The following is a 15845-nucleotide window of genomic DNA, read 5'->3' on the forward strand; positions in this document are numbered from 1 at the left end:
GAGCAGTGGATCTCCCAGACACCTGGGGAGGACATCTATAAACAGGTTTACATCCAAGGTTTGGACTCATGAAGTGTAGTTGCTGCAGGGCTCCAGGTGACCTGTCCATAGTAAGAACCAGCTGTTGTCAAAAGATTAGGACTAACGGATTATGAATGTTCTGTTTCTTTAAGACTTTATTTTTCTTGAGAGGTAGAGTTACAGAAAGAGAGAGAGAGGGAGAGAGAGAGGGAGAGGGAGAGGGAGAGAGGGAGAGAGAGAGAGAGAGAGAGAGAGAAAGTTCTTCCATCTGCTGGTTCACTCTCCAAATGGCTGGAGCTGAGATGATACAAAGCCAGGAGCCAGGTGCTTCTCCTGGTCTCCCACATAGGTGCAGGGGCCCAAGCACTTGGGCCATCCTCTACTACTTTCCCAGGCCACAGCAGAGAGCCGGATTGGAAGAGGAGCAGCCAGGAAACAAACCAGTGCTCATATGAGACGCCAGTGCCACAGCACCAGCCCCTGAATGTTGAACCTGAAGTCACTGCTAACTGTGGCAAGTGAGGCTTCGTTAACCGCTTAATAGATTTTCTTTTATCTGACCCCACTGATGTTGCCACTGCGGCCTTTCATTACAGCTGTGTTTTCCATAAGTGTCACCTCAAGAATCACAAACCATGCTGTGGCACGATGCTATCTTTTCTTCATATTAAACATTTTTGGGAGTATTCATTTGGTAGAGGTGTTAATAGGTGGCTTGGGATGCCAGCATCCCATATGGGAGCGTCTGGGTTCAAGCCCTAGCTCTGCTTCCAATTCCAGGTTCCTGGTAAATTACACCCCTGGAGGCAGCAGGTTCAAGTACTTGGGTTCCTGCATCCCATAAGGGAGCACTTACATGAGTTTCAGGTTCCTGGTTCCAGCCTGTCCCAGAGCTGGACCACTGCAGGCATCTGAGAGAATCAGATGTCTCTCTCTCGCTTCTTGCATTTTTAAAAAAGCATATGAACCTAGTATTTGAAATATATTAAAATTCAATGATATTAAATGAAAATCAGTATATTATTATTTCTGATTATTTGTTTTGAAATTATCTATAGCACTATGGAACAATAAAATTATTAACTGGTTTATTTCTGGTTTACAGTCTAAAAATTGTAGATGGCACATCTTATTTAATTCTACAAAATAAAATGGCCTGTATAATATCTTTGACAATCTGTTGCCATAATATCCATAAACTAAATCTATTTGCAAGCATTTTATAATGAGTTAAATATTTCAAAAATTGGAGCATTATTTTAAATGTCTTTGCCCAGATAAAGAGATACCACATTTTTAGGGATGGTGACTCCCTTTTGGGTTGATTTGTGTAGAAGCTCACTCTTCACTTATCTACTCAACAGGTTGGCCTCCAGGGTTACCTTCTTATTCCAAAGAAAGCTTTGTTTCTAAGCTTCTTTATGATTAAATCCTGTAACGCATGATGGGATTATATGTGTGTTTACAATACTAAAGTGAAAATTTTTCTCCACAACTTAATCCATCCTCCTGCAGGTCTCTTCAGTTGCGCTCTTTTTCCCCAAGCAGAGAGCTGGCACTTCCACATGGCACGGTTAGAAGGCCCTGCACTTCTACCCACCACCTGCTTACTGCAAAGCCAAACAGCAAGGAAATCAGAGAATCGGAGGATTAATTGAGTTAACATAATCAGAAACACTGCCAGCTTGCAGAGAATGTCACAGGTCTTCAGCATTACAGTTATTTTCTAGTGAAAAAGGATGTGGAATTCCAGGTTGCATTTGCTCAGAAGGTTCAAGGGTGGAATGATTAAGATGAACTCGGTAGCTATAGTGTGTTCATTTAAATTCCATGGGGTCAACGCTGTGGCTTTGTGAGTAAAGCCGCCTCTTGCAGTGCTAACACCCTATGTGAGCGCTGGTTCAAGTCCTGGCTGCTCCACTTCCAATCCAACTCTTTGCTATGGCCTGGGAAAGCACTAGATGATGGCACTAGAAGTCCTTGGGCCCCTGCACCTGCGTGGGAGACTTTGAAGAGGCTCCTGGCGTCAGATCAGCACAGCTCTGGACAGTGAGGCCATCTGGGGAGTGAACCAGAGAATGGAAGACCTCTCTCTCACTGCCTCTTCCTCTCTGTGACTCTGCCTTTCAAATAAATAAATAAATCTTTAAAAAAAAAATTCCACGTCTTCCCTTCTGAACTGTGTGATCTTAGCGAAGTTACTCAACCTCTCTGTACTAGTTTCCCCTTGTGTAAAACAAAGATAACTACAATACCTACTTTAGAGGTGCTATGAAAATTAAATTGGTTGTTACAAAGACAAGTAATTGTCACAGTATTCCATTATTATTCTAGAGCCCATGCCATGTAATAAATATAAGTGTTGCTTGTTATCATTAGTAATACCAGCATTGCTATTATCCTTATGACTGGCTTTCAATAATCCTTCAGTTGTTACCCAAATGCTTATTTTGTAGGGGAAGTCTTGGCTAAAATCCTCCAAAGTCAGCTCTCCCGTACACCCCCTCTCCCGTTCATGGCTGTCATTTCACATTTCCGTTGATGGTGTTTTAATGAACTTCTCACTCACAGAGCTCCCTGTGAGCAAGAAGCTAGATCCGCTCTTGGTCCACCACTTTTTTCTAATTCCTACAGCCCGGCTTACTCAGTAAGTCTCTACTGAATGAGAGAATCGTGGCAAAGGTTTTGATTTCAATGATTGGCCTTGCTTACCTAACACAGATCTGGTAAGACAAGTGTGGGGATGCTAAATTTTGCACTGACTCCAATTCCAGCAGCTGCCCCGCCTCTCCCCTGCATCCCTCCTCCCTCCAGGAGGAGGCTACAGATTCTGGCTGCTCCAGGGCCCCTCATCCACTTCTCACTCCCATAGCTTTGTGACCTCTCCGGGTACCACGCTACTGCGCTACAGCTCTGTTTCAGGATCTCAGGGCAGCCATCAGGGGAAAACCAGCAGGTTATAAAATCCAACTTAATTAAAATTGTGAACCTTGTCAGGTTCAAACAACAGAACTAGGCAAAAAGACTAGCTAGGCTAGTCTTCCTCCATCCAGCAAAATAAACCGAGGTTAAATAATCAAGCTAAAAGGTATTTTCACAGAACCACAACAGAGAGGAAGGGAAGAAAATATTTATTGAAATACTGTTCAGGAGAGAAACAAGGGGAACAGGAGTCTCATTTTCATGAGCATCCAAAGTGCAGTAGGCATAAAATCATCCAGTTAAATCACAGAACACCAACACTTTAAATCATGCATACATACATACAAACAAGATGTTTAAAAAGTAAATGTAACCTTATTTCAAATTGTAAGTGCTTCCCTCCAGAATAAATTTAACAATTTAGTCCTTACAACCTTGGCGCAGTTTCCATAAAAGTATAAGCAATTTTAGTCTCAATTGTCAGATATTCAATATATAAACTACATTTTAAAATGTCTATATTTTAAACATTAAAGTGTTTCTTACTCTCACAAATCAAATAAATGTGAAATTATAGCTCAAAACAGACTATTTTGAGCCACTGGTCATACTTTTGTTGGTTTGGCCATAATTATCATTTCTATTCTACAAAGCTAAGTTTTTTTTTTTTTCAAATACCCAGAAAATTTGATACTATCTATGAGAAGCAATTGAGCATACAAACTAGCTTTTAACCAATTCTTCCAAGTTATTTTTAGGGAAGGTTTCTTAAATTTATTTTTTTTGCTCAAATTTTTATTCTTTTTTTGCTCCTGCGCATGATTTTTACATCTTCCATTGCTCTCTTCTAGCATCTTCCATTATTAATGGTCATAAACCAGCTTAACATACAGGAGACACAACAGGCTGTAAGAACTGAGGATGAATACCAGTTACAGGTGAAGTTCAAATCCATTACAACTCTTCCTCTTAACAATAATTAATTGAACTAGTTTAAACAGACTTTGACTTAGAAAAGGAAATGAATTTTGGAGGACGTATTAAAAACATAGATTATTGACTCAGCAGGCCATAATGACCCTTCATTATCTTCAGGGGTTATTGTATGAAAACACTTTTGGAGAGTTTTTAAATGAGTATTATTGACCCGAAAGACCACAATAGCTCCAAAGAGAGCATTAGTATCCATCTTCAAGCAAGTATTTATATTGTTTAAAACCATTATTGGCATTTGTGCATAAAATCTCTTTCAACTCCAATGCAGAAGCTATATGAGAAAGTGGTGCAGTTGTATCCACTTAGGAAAAAGTTACCCTCACTGGTCTTTATCTCCTCAAAGCAATGAAACTAAATATGGTAACAGATTTATTCCGCATTAGGTTATATTGAATGCTTCAGTTTCTTGATTTAAACCTTCTTTTATGTAATAAAATGCCAAATATCAGGTAAAGTAGGCTTTTTTGGTAACAAAATTAAATTGAAGTCTGTCTTAACTGGAGCGGATAGATCTGGCCTTTGCTGGGGCAGGTCTGCCTTCAGTTCTTAGAGCTAGAAATATAAGGTTGCTTTTCGCAGCAGCCCTAACCATTCCTATGCGGTTGATAACTGTTTTATGTTTTACCTGTTACATATCCATTCACCTAAAGTCACTGAGAAACTCAGAAACACAGACTTAATGCTTCCAGTGTAATGAGGAAATGGGGGCGGGGGGGGGGGGACGTTCTGCTTCAGGCATCTGACAAGTCTGGAAAACTGGTCACTTGAAAAAGAGGTTATTGAAGGGTATCTAATATCCACTGTCATTCAAAAGTATTCTGAGATAGGGTTCTACCACTTGCTCCCTAGACTGTAAGTCCCTCTAAGGCAAGCTTTGTGTCTTTATGCTTGGGTTCTTTGCAAGTATCACAAATGAAATCTGATTAAGTTAAGGAAACAGGGAAGCGATTGGAAGAATAAGAAGGGTGGACTAAAAAGAGGGCAGACAGAGAAGGTTGGAGTAGCCCGGAATCAACAAGTGTCAGAAGGCTGTAGAGGCAGGAAGCGCTCAGAGACCTGCCTGTGTTCTCCCCCCACCCCACCCCTACTCTCCACCAATGCTGGAATGAAGGGACGAGTTATAGCCTATTTTCCGTGGGGCTGTCACTCTTCGCAAGTTTCATCATTGCAGAGGAATGTGCTTGACTGACCAAGTTCAGGTCAAATATCTGCACTTTGGATGCTCCCGGGTGATGATAGCAAAGATTTGGAGAAAGGAGCCTCCATGGGGCCTTTTGGCTCCTTTATTAGGACAGAACTTTTATGGGTTACCATTGAGCCTAGGTTCCAAGCAGTGGAAGAAAACCAATGCCGCAGAAAATCAAGGACACTTACAAGAAGGAATGGATATTAGGTGGCCCAAAATGTCCATACATAGTAGACACTCAGTATTTCTTGAATGAGTGAATGAAAAAATAAATGACCTGGCAAGACAGGAAGTAAATGAATGAACTACTGTTAGGGAGATGGAAAAACTTATTTCCTTTTATTCCTTTCAAATTTAAATCATGTACAGCGATCATAATCACAGTGAGAATTCAGATAGTTCCTGCTATTGGCTCAGCGGCATTCCAAGAACTTTCTGTGTAGCAAACGTGTGCCACCTGAACACTCTTTTCTCATTTACTTTCATTATGAAATCAGAGAAAATGGACAGATTATGATATTTATTCCTGAAAATCCTAAAAATTAAACAGATTTATAACAATAATATATTAAAAGAAAGACTATAACTTTTGTTAAAATGTTAATATCACTCACAATGTTAAGAATTATGCTTTTTTACCACATTCAAATAAAGTGAGATAACGTTTTCTTTTTTTTTAATAAGGGTGGTAATGTATTTGGTAATGCTATTAGTAAAATTATGCTATAAAGAACCACTTCTTTCAAAATTGTTACATTTCTTCATTGCTGACATGTCTTAAGTCATTTTCTCATGCAGTTTGTGATACCTGGGTATAAAAAGTTATAGAAGAAATGGTACTTATGTCAGATAAGGAATCTTCTCTCAAACTACTGCCCAGTCAGGGAGGTGTGATGAAAAGTACTTGGAATATACAGAATCAGACAGTTTGTGTCTCAGCCTGTGAGTTACTTATGTACCGATTTACTTTAAAAGGATTTCTACTATGTGCCAAATCCTTGTACAGGAAAATAAGATCCATATGTTAAAATATAGAGAACAGAGAAGGAGACAGATGAAGTATGGTAGGAAAATGGGCAATACCCCACAAGAAATAAACAAATAGAGAGAGAATATCTGAATTTTACTGACCACCCCCATGTTTCCACAGGGATTGCTGTGTATTCCAGGGGTAAGGCATGGCACCCTGTCCTTTGAGAATTTACTTTTCTGAGGGTTTTCTCTTCTGCCTTTTCTTCAGGGTGGTGAAATTCTGCTCCCAAAAGAAGACAGTGGCTGTCAGTCCCATGCAGCTTCTTATGTTGTTCTTGATTCCATTCTGTCCTCCCCACTGCTAACCACCCTGTGACTGGATTGGCATTTGTTGCATCTTTTATTTTCTCGCTTAATAGCCTACGCTCCCTGCATTTCTCCAATCAACTCCTTGTTCTCAGTATTATTAAATTATTCAAATTAATCCTCAAAATCAACTTTGCATGTGTCCCTCTCCTGTCTTAACCACGTCAGCGTATCTCCACTCCCTTGGAATCAATTTCATGGGTCTCCTCTCCACCATCTCCACTGAGCAGCACTGACAAATGTCCACTGCTGCCTGACACGGGTGCCTGCTATGGATGGAGCTTTCCTTATCGAGTTTTACGGTATGGGGCACTGATTCAAATAGATGGCATGACAATATTGGAAGAAAGGAATTCATCAAACTCTTAAAACACAGAGATTTGGGCAGAAGGCTGCTTCAGTTATATGGGGACTACCTTTACTCAGGTCACAGATCTGAAACCACACTGTGTGAATTGATTTTAGGATGGCGAAGTCCCCACTGCTGGATCAGAGGTGCTACTGATTTCCCTTAAATCCTAGAACCTAAATTAACATGCGTTGTCAGTGCGGTCAATTCATGACCTACTTATATCTTTTTCTTTATATAGCAAGTGAAATCAGCAAACCACTAAGCAACTGTGGTAGGTGCTGTGTGTGTGCTATGGTTTGGATGTGTCTCCTGAAGTTCATGTGTTGGAAACTAAAACTCCAGTGCAACAATGGTGGGAGATGGGGTCTAAGAAGTGGTGATCAGGTCCCTAGGGAAAGGATTAATGCTATGGAGGCAGTGAGCTAGTGGGCTGTTACTCAGGCAAGTTCTGCCTTCTTTTGCTCTTTCCTGGTGACAGAGCCACGTGTTGAAGCCACAAGAGGGCCCTCACCAGAGGCAGCCGCCTCACCGTGGACTTCCCAATCTGCAGAACCATCAGGCAAAGGAGCTTGATAGTTTATAAATTACCCATTCTGCGGTGTTACAGTAACAGAAACTGCACTAAGACAAAGAGATACAAGAAATGAACAGGTAAAGTCTTCGTGTTAAAGACTTCAAGCCAAACTTCACACTACTCCCTTGGAAGCACTGAAGTCAGCATTATTTCATTCTGCAAATCCTTTGATTCCTGTTTGCAAATGAGTACATAGAAAACAAAGGAAAAATTAAAATACCCTTGATCAACCCAGCAAAAGTTCTTAGTATGTGACAGTAAAAGAAGTGCTTCTATATTTGTGATAAGTGATCATCTGTTTATTCCATTCGCCTGTGTAGAGGACTTGGTAGTGAACTTTGAGAAAATAATTTAAAATCAGAGCATTTATCCTCCTGGTGGATGATCTAGGCTCTCTTTACTCCTAAACAACAAGTTTTTCAAAAAATACAGAGAATGTAATTTCTGGGAAATTTTACTAAACTTCCTGAGCTATATGCAAGAAAGAAACAGAAAACAATCTGACAGCTCCATTTGGGTTTACAAAGGTAATAACAGCTCTTTCCTCAGCTAAACTGTTAACTTCTTATTGCTAGAACTCTCTTTCATACCAAGTAAGTGTATGCATTTTCACAGATTTTCAGGTTCTTCTCAATAAACCTGTTTGAGAATTGAAAAACAGAGCTTCTTATAGTTCAGATTTAATTGTTCACACTGGATATGAGCTAATTTGCATGAATTTTTGAGCCAGTGCAGCTATTGTTTATTTAAAAAAAATAGTATTTCCCTCCTTGAAAAACACAAAAACGGGCTCAATCAGAAACTTGAATTTTTAAAACAATCACAATCCTCATTGATTCATCTCCCCAGAACTGAGAAAAACAGTGTCGTGTTTTCTGTCAAGGCAGCAAAGTGTGGATTTTGACTGGACATGGAGGAAACAGCTCTGTTTCAAGATCTCATTAAAAGCCACCTGCTGCCTTAATAATGATAGCCTAATTAAAATGCTATTCCCAAATTTGGTATTACTTAGATATTGTGGACAAAAAGAGAAAGCTGATTAAAACTATCTAATTTGAGACTAAGGTAGCAATTTGTAGAGAGGGTATCCTGAATGTGTTTCATAAATGCAATAGGAAAATATCAATGATACTTTTGATTTGGAAAGCAAATGAGTCAAATTAGCCAATGAGCCCTACGCCTTGGTATCATCCACCAAACAGCCCTGTTTCACCCTTGCTTTATGCCCCCATTGGAAGGAGACTTTCCTTAATATTTAGATTTAAATTAAACCTATTGATTTGCTAGAAGTGGTTTTTTTGGAGGGAAGGAACTGAATTTGCTGTATCCCAAGGTGTCATTTCAATCATAAAGCACAGGAATTACGTAGGGGAACCATGGGAGAGCTTGTTGTCCCTGATGAACCACTGCACTAAAACTCCAATGAAGCCCATTTTCTTTTTTTTAATTGAAATGGTAGACCTTATAAATAACATGGAAGCAATAATCAATGGCTGGCCAAATCCACTAACGCAATATTTATTAGATGTGAGGCACTGTTGTGAGTGCTGCGAGTGGCACAGATTGCTCTCTCCCCTGTCTCCTCCCTTCTTCCCAGCTGACATCCAGAGTCGCTCATCACCACAGCCTCGCCTCTCTCTGCCCTCCTCAAGGCTACTGCTGGGGACTCCTCACCAGCCAGCCGCAGAACCCTCCCAGCTCCTTATTCTCTCTGTTGCCTTTGGTTCTTCTGCAGGCTGGAAGCTGCAGGAGCTGGACTCCAGAGAGTCTTGCTGTCCCTCCTCCCCATCTGCTTCCAGTTCTCTCATTCTTTAATTTCGTACACACTGTTCCCTCTGAGTACCCCACGACTCCATCCGGTTTGGACAAACTGATTCTCCGGTGTGTTGCCACAGAAGTCTGCCCATAACCATCTCGGGTGATGATATCATTGGTATAATAATGGCTCGGATTTACTGGGAGCTTATTCATGCACTCAGCTCAATTCAAGTGCTTTGCATAGGTTCTCTTTTCAATCTTATAACATGCAAGGTAAGGGAATACTATTCTCAGTTTAGAGAGGAGAAAGCTGAAGTTTAAAGAGGGTAGGACATTTGCCCAAAGCCACATAGGCAACCTGAACCCCAGCCCCCACCCTGTCAATGGCCAAACTCCACAAAACACAAGGAAGTCTGCCTGCCTACAGACTGGGATTACTGGACTCTCCTACTCGCTCTTGCCTTCCACCTCACTGCGCTCTCCTTCAGGGCAGACCTCACATAATCTATCTTTGTGTCTCGACTCCTACGGTACAGCGCTAGTTCCTAGTATGTGCTTAATAAACATTTCTGGAAACTTAAGTGAAAACAGCATCCCTAGACTCAAGCACTGCGTGTGATAAACATCATCTATGAAAAATGAAAAAGTTATTATGAGTTTAATTCTCAGTACAGCTTTTCCTTTTCTGGTTCATGACAGCCTTATGCCTATGTTAACAAAATGTGGTCCAAACCACACCCCAGGGAGGTAAACGCCAAATTGTCTAGCCTTTGGTCTTCCTGGAAGCTGCACTTGGCTTTGAGAATCTACAGTCAGTTTTCAGGTAGCTGATATGGAGTGGGAATGTGCCGGAGTAGAGGTGGTCTTAGCCATTTCAATCACTGTCAGAAGCAAAATTCAGGGCAACTCACAGATATACGTCTCTTGTCTTCTCCTGGTGCTCTGAGAATTGATCTCTAAAATGCTTTGACTTGAGGTGAATGTAGCTGTATATCATAAAAGCAGCCTTGCAAATATCCTTTCACCCAAAGTAAGTAACAATTTTCGATGGGCAAATAGGAGAGGAAACTTATCTTTATTTTATGATCTTTGGCTACTGGAGTAGAAGGCGTGCTGAGAAATAGTTTTATTTATATTTGTGATCGCTCGCTCATCTGGATTACTTCTTTATCTCGTACATATTTCTCTGATTTCATGCATCATCAATGTGCTTATCTCCTCCCGACCCAGGCTTTAATAAGCTCCATGAGAACAGAAATGATGCCTGGGGGAGCCCTCGGCATGTGGTAGGTGCGTAATGCGCACCAGAAAAAAAGAAAAAAAGATGGACCTGGGATAGTTCCTTAAACAGGTGTCTGATATTTCAGAATCAGCCTACAGAGTAGGCCTAGGGGGTCAGTTTGCTATTAGATAATAAACAATTTTCTCAACCACTGAGATTATATTGGAGGAAGAAATTGAATTAGGAGAGTTGTTCATAGGTCTGCGGCTTAGAAGGAAATTCACAAATGCATATGCTCATTCTCTACTGAATCTAGAAATAGATAAAGGAATATCGAATAAGCACCTACCCCAGGTAGGTACTCAGCTTCAGGCCTCAAATCTAACGAGGTACAAAAACCCCTCTCCAATCAGGTAAGTCATAGTTAAATGAAATATTTAAAAATTCATGCAAAAATCAATCATGGAGAAAACATCAACACTTTAAATAAAGTCAGGATCAGTAATTGGGCCAAGCCATATTGGAGCCTGAGGCAAAAAGGAAAAATCAGCAATACCGATTCTCCCTTTGTTTAAAATGCTGATATTCTGTTGCTCATGAATTTGTCTGCATCAATTTTGATTTCTTTTAAATACTACATCGAAATATAATTTCTTTTGATTCAGAGGGGATGGGTCCAGATGCCCCATAAACGTGCCCGAGGATTTGCCTCCCTTCTCTCTCCCTCGCCCTAGCCTTGCCCAGCACATGAGGCTGTCACGGAGAAGTTTGGGAGAGAGAGACAAGACCCACATGGCCTAGTCTGCCTCACTGAGGCTTAAGCCATCCTTCTCCCTGGAATCTCCTGGCACCCTTGCTCTCTGCTGTCCTGTAGTGGTTCAGGAATCCAGCTACAGAGCCACTAGGCTGCGCCTCATCAGGTTTTGCGCTCCACGTTCAGAGATAGCTAATTTACTGGACTAAGAGCTCCATGCAAAGGGACCCCCGTGTTAGGGAGAGCTATATGCCTTTCTACTCTGTTAGGGAATACGTTTTCCCTGTGGCCTTCTATAAACATACTCAAATTCAGAAATGTGGCTCTAGAAGTAGGAAACGTGTTGAATGTGACAAAATAGTGTAAGGGTGGGAAGTCAGTATATCCCCCTCATGGCCCCATGCAGCCAGCCTGTGCAAAGAGCCAGGGGCTGGACACAAGGGAAGCTCCCAGTCAGATCTGTGTGCGAGCAGGGAGGATGCACTCAGCACAGTGCTAGAGTTGAGGGGAGAAAAAAAGGAAATACAACGCATGGAGCTTTCTCTTTGTTTAAGGAAGTGTTAGTCACACTAATGGGATGAGACAATTTAAGTGACATTATTACTAATATGGATAAAGAGGGATGGTTTAAAAGAATCAGCAATGACAATTTATGTTTCTGAAACTTACAGAGATTATTCAAAGTCTTTCAGTACTGATCCCCAACACCTGTTGTTACCTAAATTTTTTTTTTTTTTTTTTTTTTTTTGGTCAAATGATGAGTGTTTCCACCCACTGGTTCAGTCCTCAAATGCTTGCAATGGCTCCAGGGGTCGGTTGGGGAGGATGAAGCCCAGAGTGTGGCACTTAATCCTGCTGCTGCAGGAACCCAGAATCAAGAGCTAGAGCTGGGGATCAAAGTCAGTATAACTCTTTTGAATAAAGAAATAAATCTTTTTTTAAGAAAAAGAAGAAGAGGGCCAGCACTGTGGTGTGGTAGGCTGAGCCTCCACCTGTAGCACCAGTATCTCACCAGGGTGTCAGTTCCTGTCCCGGCTGCTCCTCTTCCAATCCAGTTCTTTGCTGGTGGCCTGGGAAAGCAGTGGAAGACGGCCCAAGTGACCAGGCCCCTGCACCCACAAGGGAGACACAGAAACAGCTCCTGTCTCCTTGCTTCTGATAAGCTTAGCTCCGGCCCTTGAGGCCATCTGGGGAGTGAACCAATGCATAGTTTCTCTCTGTCTCTCCCTCTCTTTGTAACTCTACCTCTCAAATAAATAAATAAAATCTTAAAAAAAAAAAAAAAGAGTATTGAGCACCAAAATCAGAGTTGGTTTAAAGTCTCTCACCAAACCAGCTAATTCTTTACCGATAGTGTCACTCTCAAGATAGGTTAATCAAAAATGTGGCAATATGAATCCTAAAATTTGTTTTCAAATATCCATCCAAATCATAAGCTTATTAAAAATATGAGATGAACGCCAAAGTCAGGACAGAAAAACAAACCAAAAAAAAAAGTTAAATAGTTAGCAGACTTTTAAACCCACTTTTTAGGTCATATCTTTCCTTTTTTTCTCCCAAATGTCACAAGCCAAGGGCAAAATGCAAGCCTTTACTTGAAATTTTCAGCCATTTGTCACTGTTTTATTACAATATCAGCATTGTTTAAAACAAGGATGTTATTTTTTTTTGGCCATGAAAATGGATGTGTAAGTGCAGAAAGACCATGCATATGATTAGCATAATAATGGAAACATGCACAAAGCTTTGGCTCATCTTGACTCCTCTGACCTTCAGCACTTCAGCTGGAGTTAGAAGTGGGGCTGGGTTTCTAGCCTTAGTATGCAGAGGTTGGTAGAGATGGCATAATTTCTCGAAATCATTGCCCTCAGAGAGTGACAAGGTGTACATTTCCAAAATGTTTGAAATTTCCATCCACCAGCTGAGTTCTGCTGTGTGGCGATGCAGACAGCAAAGCGCTAGTTAGGATTTCTCTCGGGCTCCGAGCCACGGGCCAGTGAAAGCCAAGTGCTGGGGAGGTGAAAGGCACCTTCTCCAATGCTGAAGAGCCATCCACATCGACCTGGGGCCGGCTGAGTGGCATCGGTGGTGGGAGAGCTGTGTACTCTCCCTTCCCTTCTAAGAATGATGGTGCTGTAACCAGAGGCAAGCGAGGGGCACTGAGAAATACAGTGGTCATTTACAGCTAAAGTACCCTCGTAACAGGAGGCCCCTTGCTCTCATCTGCAGAATGTTGGAGGAATGTGCAATGAAGCCCAACGCACCAACACCACATCCCTGCAGGAGGCCTTCTGCAACATGCCTATTCATATCAAAGCTCAGGAGGGCACTTGCTTTGCGTACCCAACGGGACAAAGCCAAGGGATCATCCTGAATTTCGTCCTCATTCTACACAGGCTGATAGACCCAGAGTTTAACCCCCCCCCCCCCCGACAACCAGATTCTTAGCATATCACAAGCAAAATAAGTGAAGAGGGAGAGAACTGGGAAGAAAATAATTAGACAACATTCATCATGCAATTCGTGAAACCACTGTGTTTTGCAGCATTGTAAATTATAGTATTGCATTATCAAGATAATAATTTGTTTTTGTGACAAGAAATCACACCACTATGTGTTGCATCTGTATTATTTTTTAAATTGGACTTTTTAATTACAGAGATAAATTATGTATGTAAGAATCCCACTTTGAAAATTTTACACAACATGTCATCTAAGATCCCATTAGGTGTTGGAATCTGTTCCTCTCAGATCTAAGTGTTCCCTGATAGTGAGAATTAACTCTTTCCTAGACAACCACGGTGCAGTCCAGAGCCCCAGCCCATTTCAGGCAACAACGATGTGTTCAGTTCCTGGAATAACAACAGCTCTGGGGCTCCTCTGCAGCTCTGCCCAGGCTCCACCCAAAGTGATGCTGTTCTAAGCTGAGAGGGCCCTGGTAGGGCTGCCTCTTTGGCTTTATTGTGTATGCCCTGGGAGTAGGCTTCTTTTCTCTTCCAGTACATCTCCCAGAAGATCTAACGAGGTCAAAGTATGAGTTCAATATGCAGCACACATCACCAAGACAGGTGGTTCTCTTAGTCTAATGTGTTACTGGGTGGCAGGGACTTGAGAGCCCATCACATCCAGGCTCAAATCCTAGCAGGATAAAAAACCTCCGTGGGTCTCAGTGTCTTCAAAACGAAAGTACAAAAGGAAGGATAATAGTCATTCACACACAGAGCGGGCAGTAAATGAAGCGGCGTCTGAGAAGGACAGGGCAGGGTCTGCTGCACGGAACGTGGGTATTCCAGGAGGGCTGGCACGCACGTCGTTTCGCTTCAGAGCCACATTTGGAGGCTAGCTTCAATACGAAACTCCTTTTATGGCTTTCCGCTTCCAAATGCCCATGCTAGCTTCCTGACTGCACTTGATGTAACTTATCAACAGAATGAATTTAATATCCCCTCCTGTTTCGAGTCAAACAAGAGAGAATGATGAGTGAAAGAGACCATCTTTGTGGCCGCTGAGGCACCCTGAGCCATTCTTTCCATCATTTACAAGTTGTGAGTAAAGGAGATGCCAACTCCACCCACACCCACCATCTGGTCTGTGCCGCTGAAGGTGCAGTGCCGAGGCCCTGCAGTCAGCTGGGAACGGCAGGAGGGGAATCCCCAGAAGAGGACTCAAAGCGGGGAGTCACAGATCATGCAACACACATTCACCTACGTCCTTAGGTGATGGTGCTGCTTCTGCCCTTGAACTTCTTCCTGAGCTGCCCTAAGTGCATGGCCCACTCTGAAGAATAGTGAAGAACTAGAAAACCAGGAGATGATAAAATCTACTCCTCTCCCTACCAGATACTCTTCCGGTTAACTAAGACGTCTGATTCATTTCTTTTCCATTAAACATAATCGTCACACTGTGAGTAAAGTATAACAGCATTACCAGAAAAGGGTGGAGGTTGGTGGAGGGGAGGAGTTATCGAGGAAAAACCAGTCAGAGGAAAGACTACATTTCCAGAAATAAACAGCTGCTCAGGCTCCGAGCATACAGAGGAACTGGATCACAAGAATTGGCATGCAAACAAATAAAAATGCAAGTCCTTGAAGTAGTGAACAGTGAACGGGGGCTGAAACACAGAACGTACAAAAATTCTCACACTTGGTTTGGAAACAAGAACAAGACATAAAGTAGTAACTTTCAACGAAGAATGGGAAGAGAATGATCTGTGCTTGGCCTCTCGTGTTGGAGGTTCAGGACTACGGAGAGAGGCAGAAGGTAGCATCCTTCCCAAGCAGGAGTATTCCAAAACAAGCAGCAGCGGTAAAACGGAGCTCATGTCATCGAGGGAGAAGGCTGGAGAGCGGGCTGGAGAGCCATGAATTAAAGAGAGGGCAGGGAAACACCCCATGGGGAGGAGAGAAGTGAGAAAACCCTTAGCCAGGTGCGGGAGCCACCAGCACGTTCCCAGAATCTACTTTTTCAAGGCCGTCTCACAGGACACACCTTTGTAGGCAGTGTACCTCAGCCACACTTCAACGCCCACTTCTCCCAGGTGCATCTTGCCCGTCCCTCAGTGACTTTTCCCTCAACTAGGCTGGAACCTTCTTAATTTCAAGACTCAACCCCGCGCCCCCATCCTTCAAGACACTGAAAGAATGCCATCATGTCAGTGAAATTTTTCTGATTATTTGGAATCACAGGTGACCTTTCCCTCCTCTGAAATCTCATGACAAATGA

Source organism: Oryctolagus cuniculus, chromosome 5, assembly GCF_051225735.1.
Source record: "Oryctolagus cuniculus isolate XC-2025 breed Fujian yellow rabbit chromosome 5, ASM5122573v1, whole genome shotgun sequence".
NCBI classification, from domain to species: Eukaryota; Metazoa; Chordata; class Mammalia; order Lagomorpha; family Leporidae; genus Oryctolagus; species Oryctolagus cuniculus.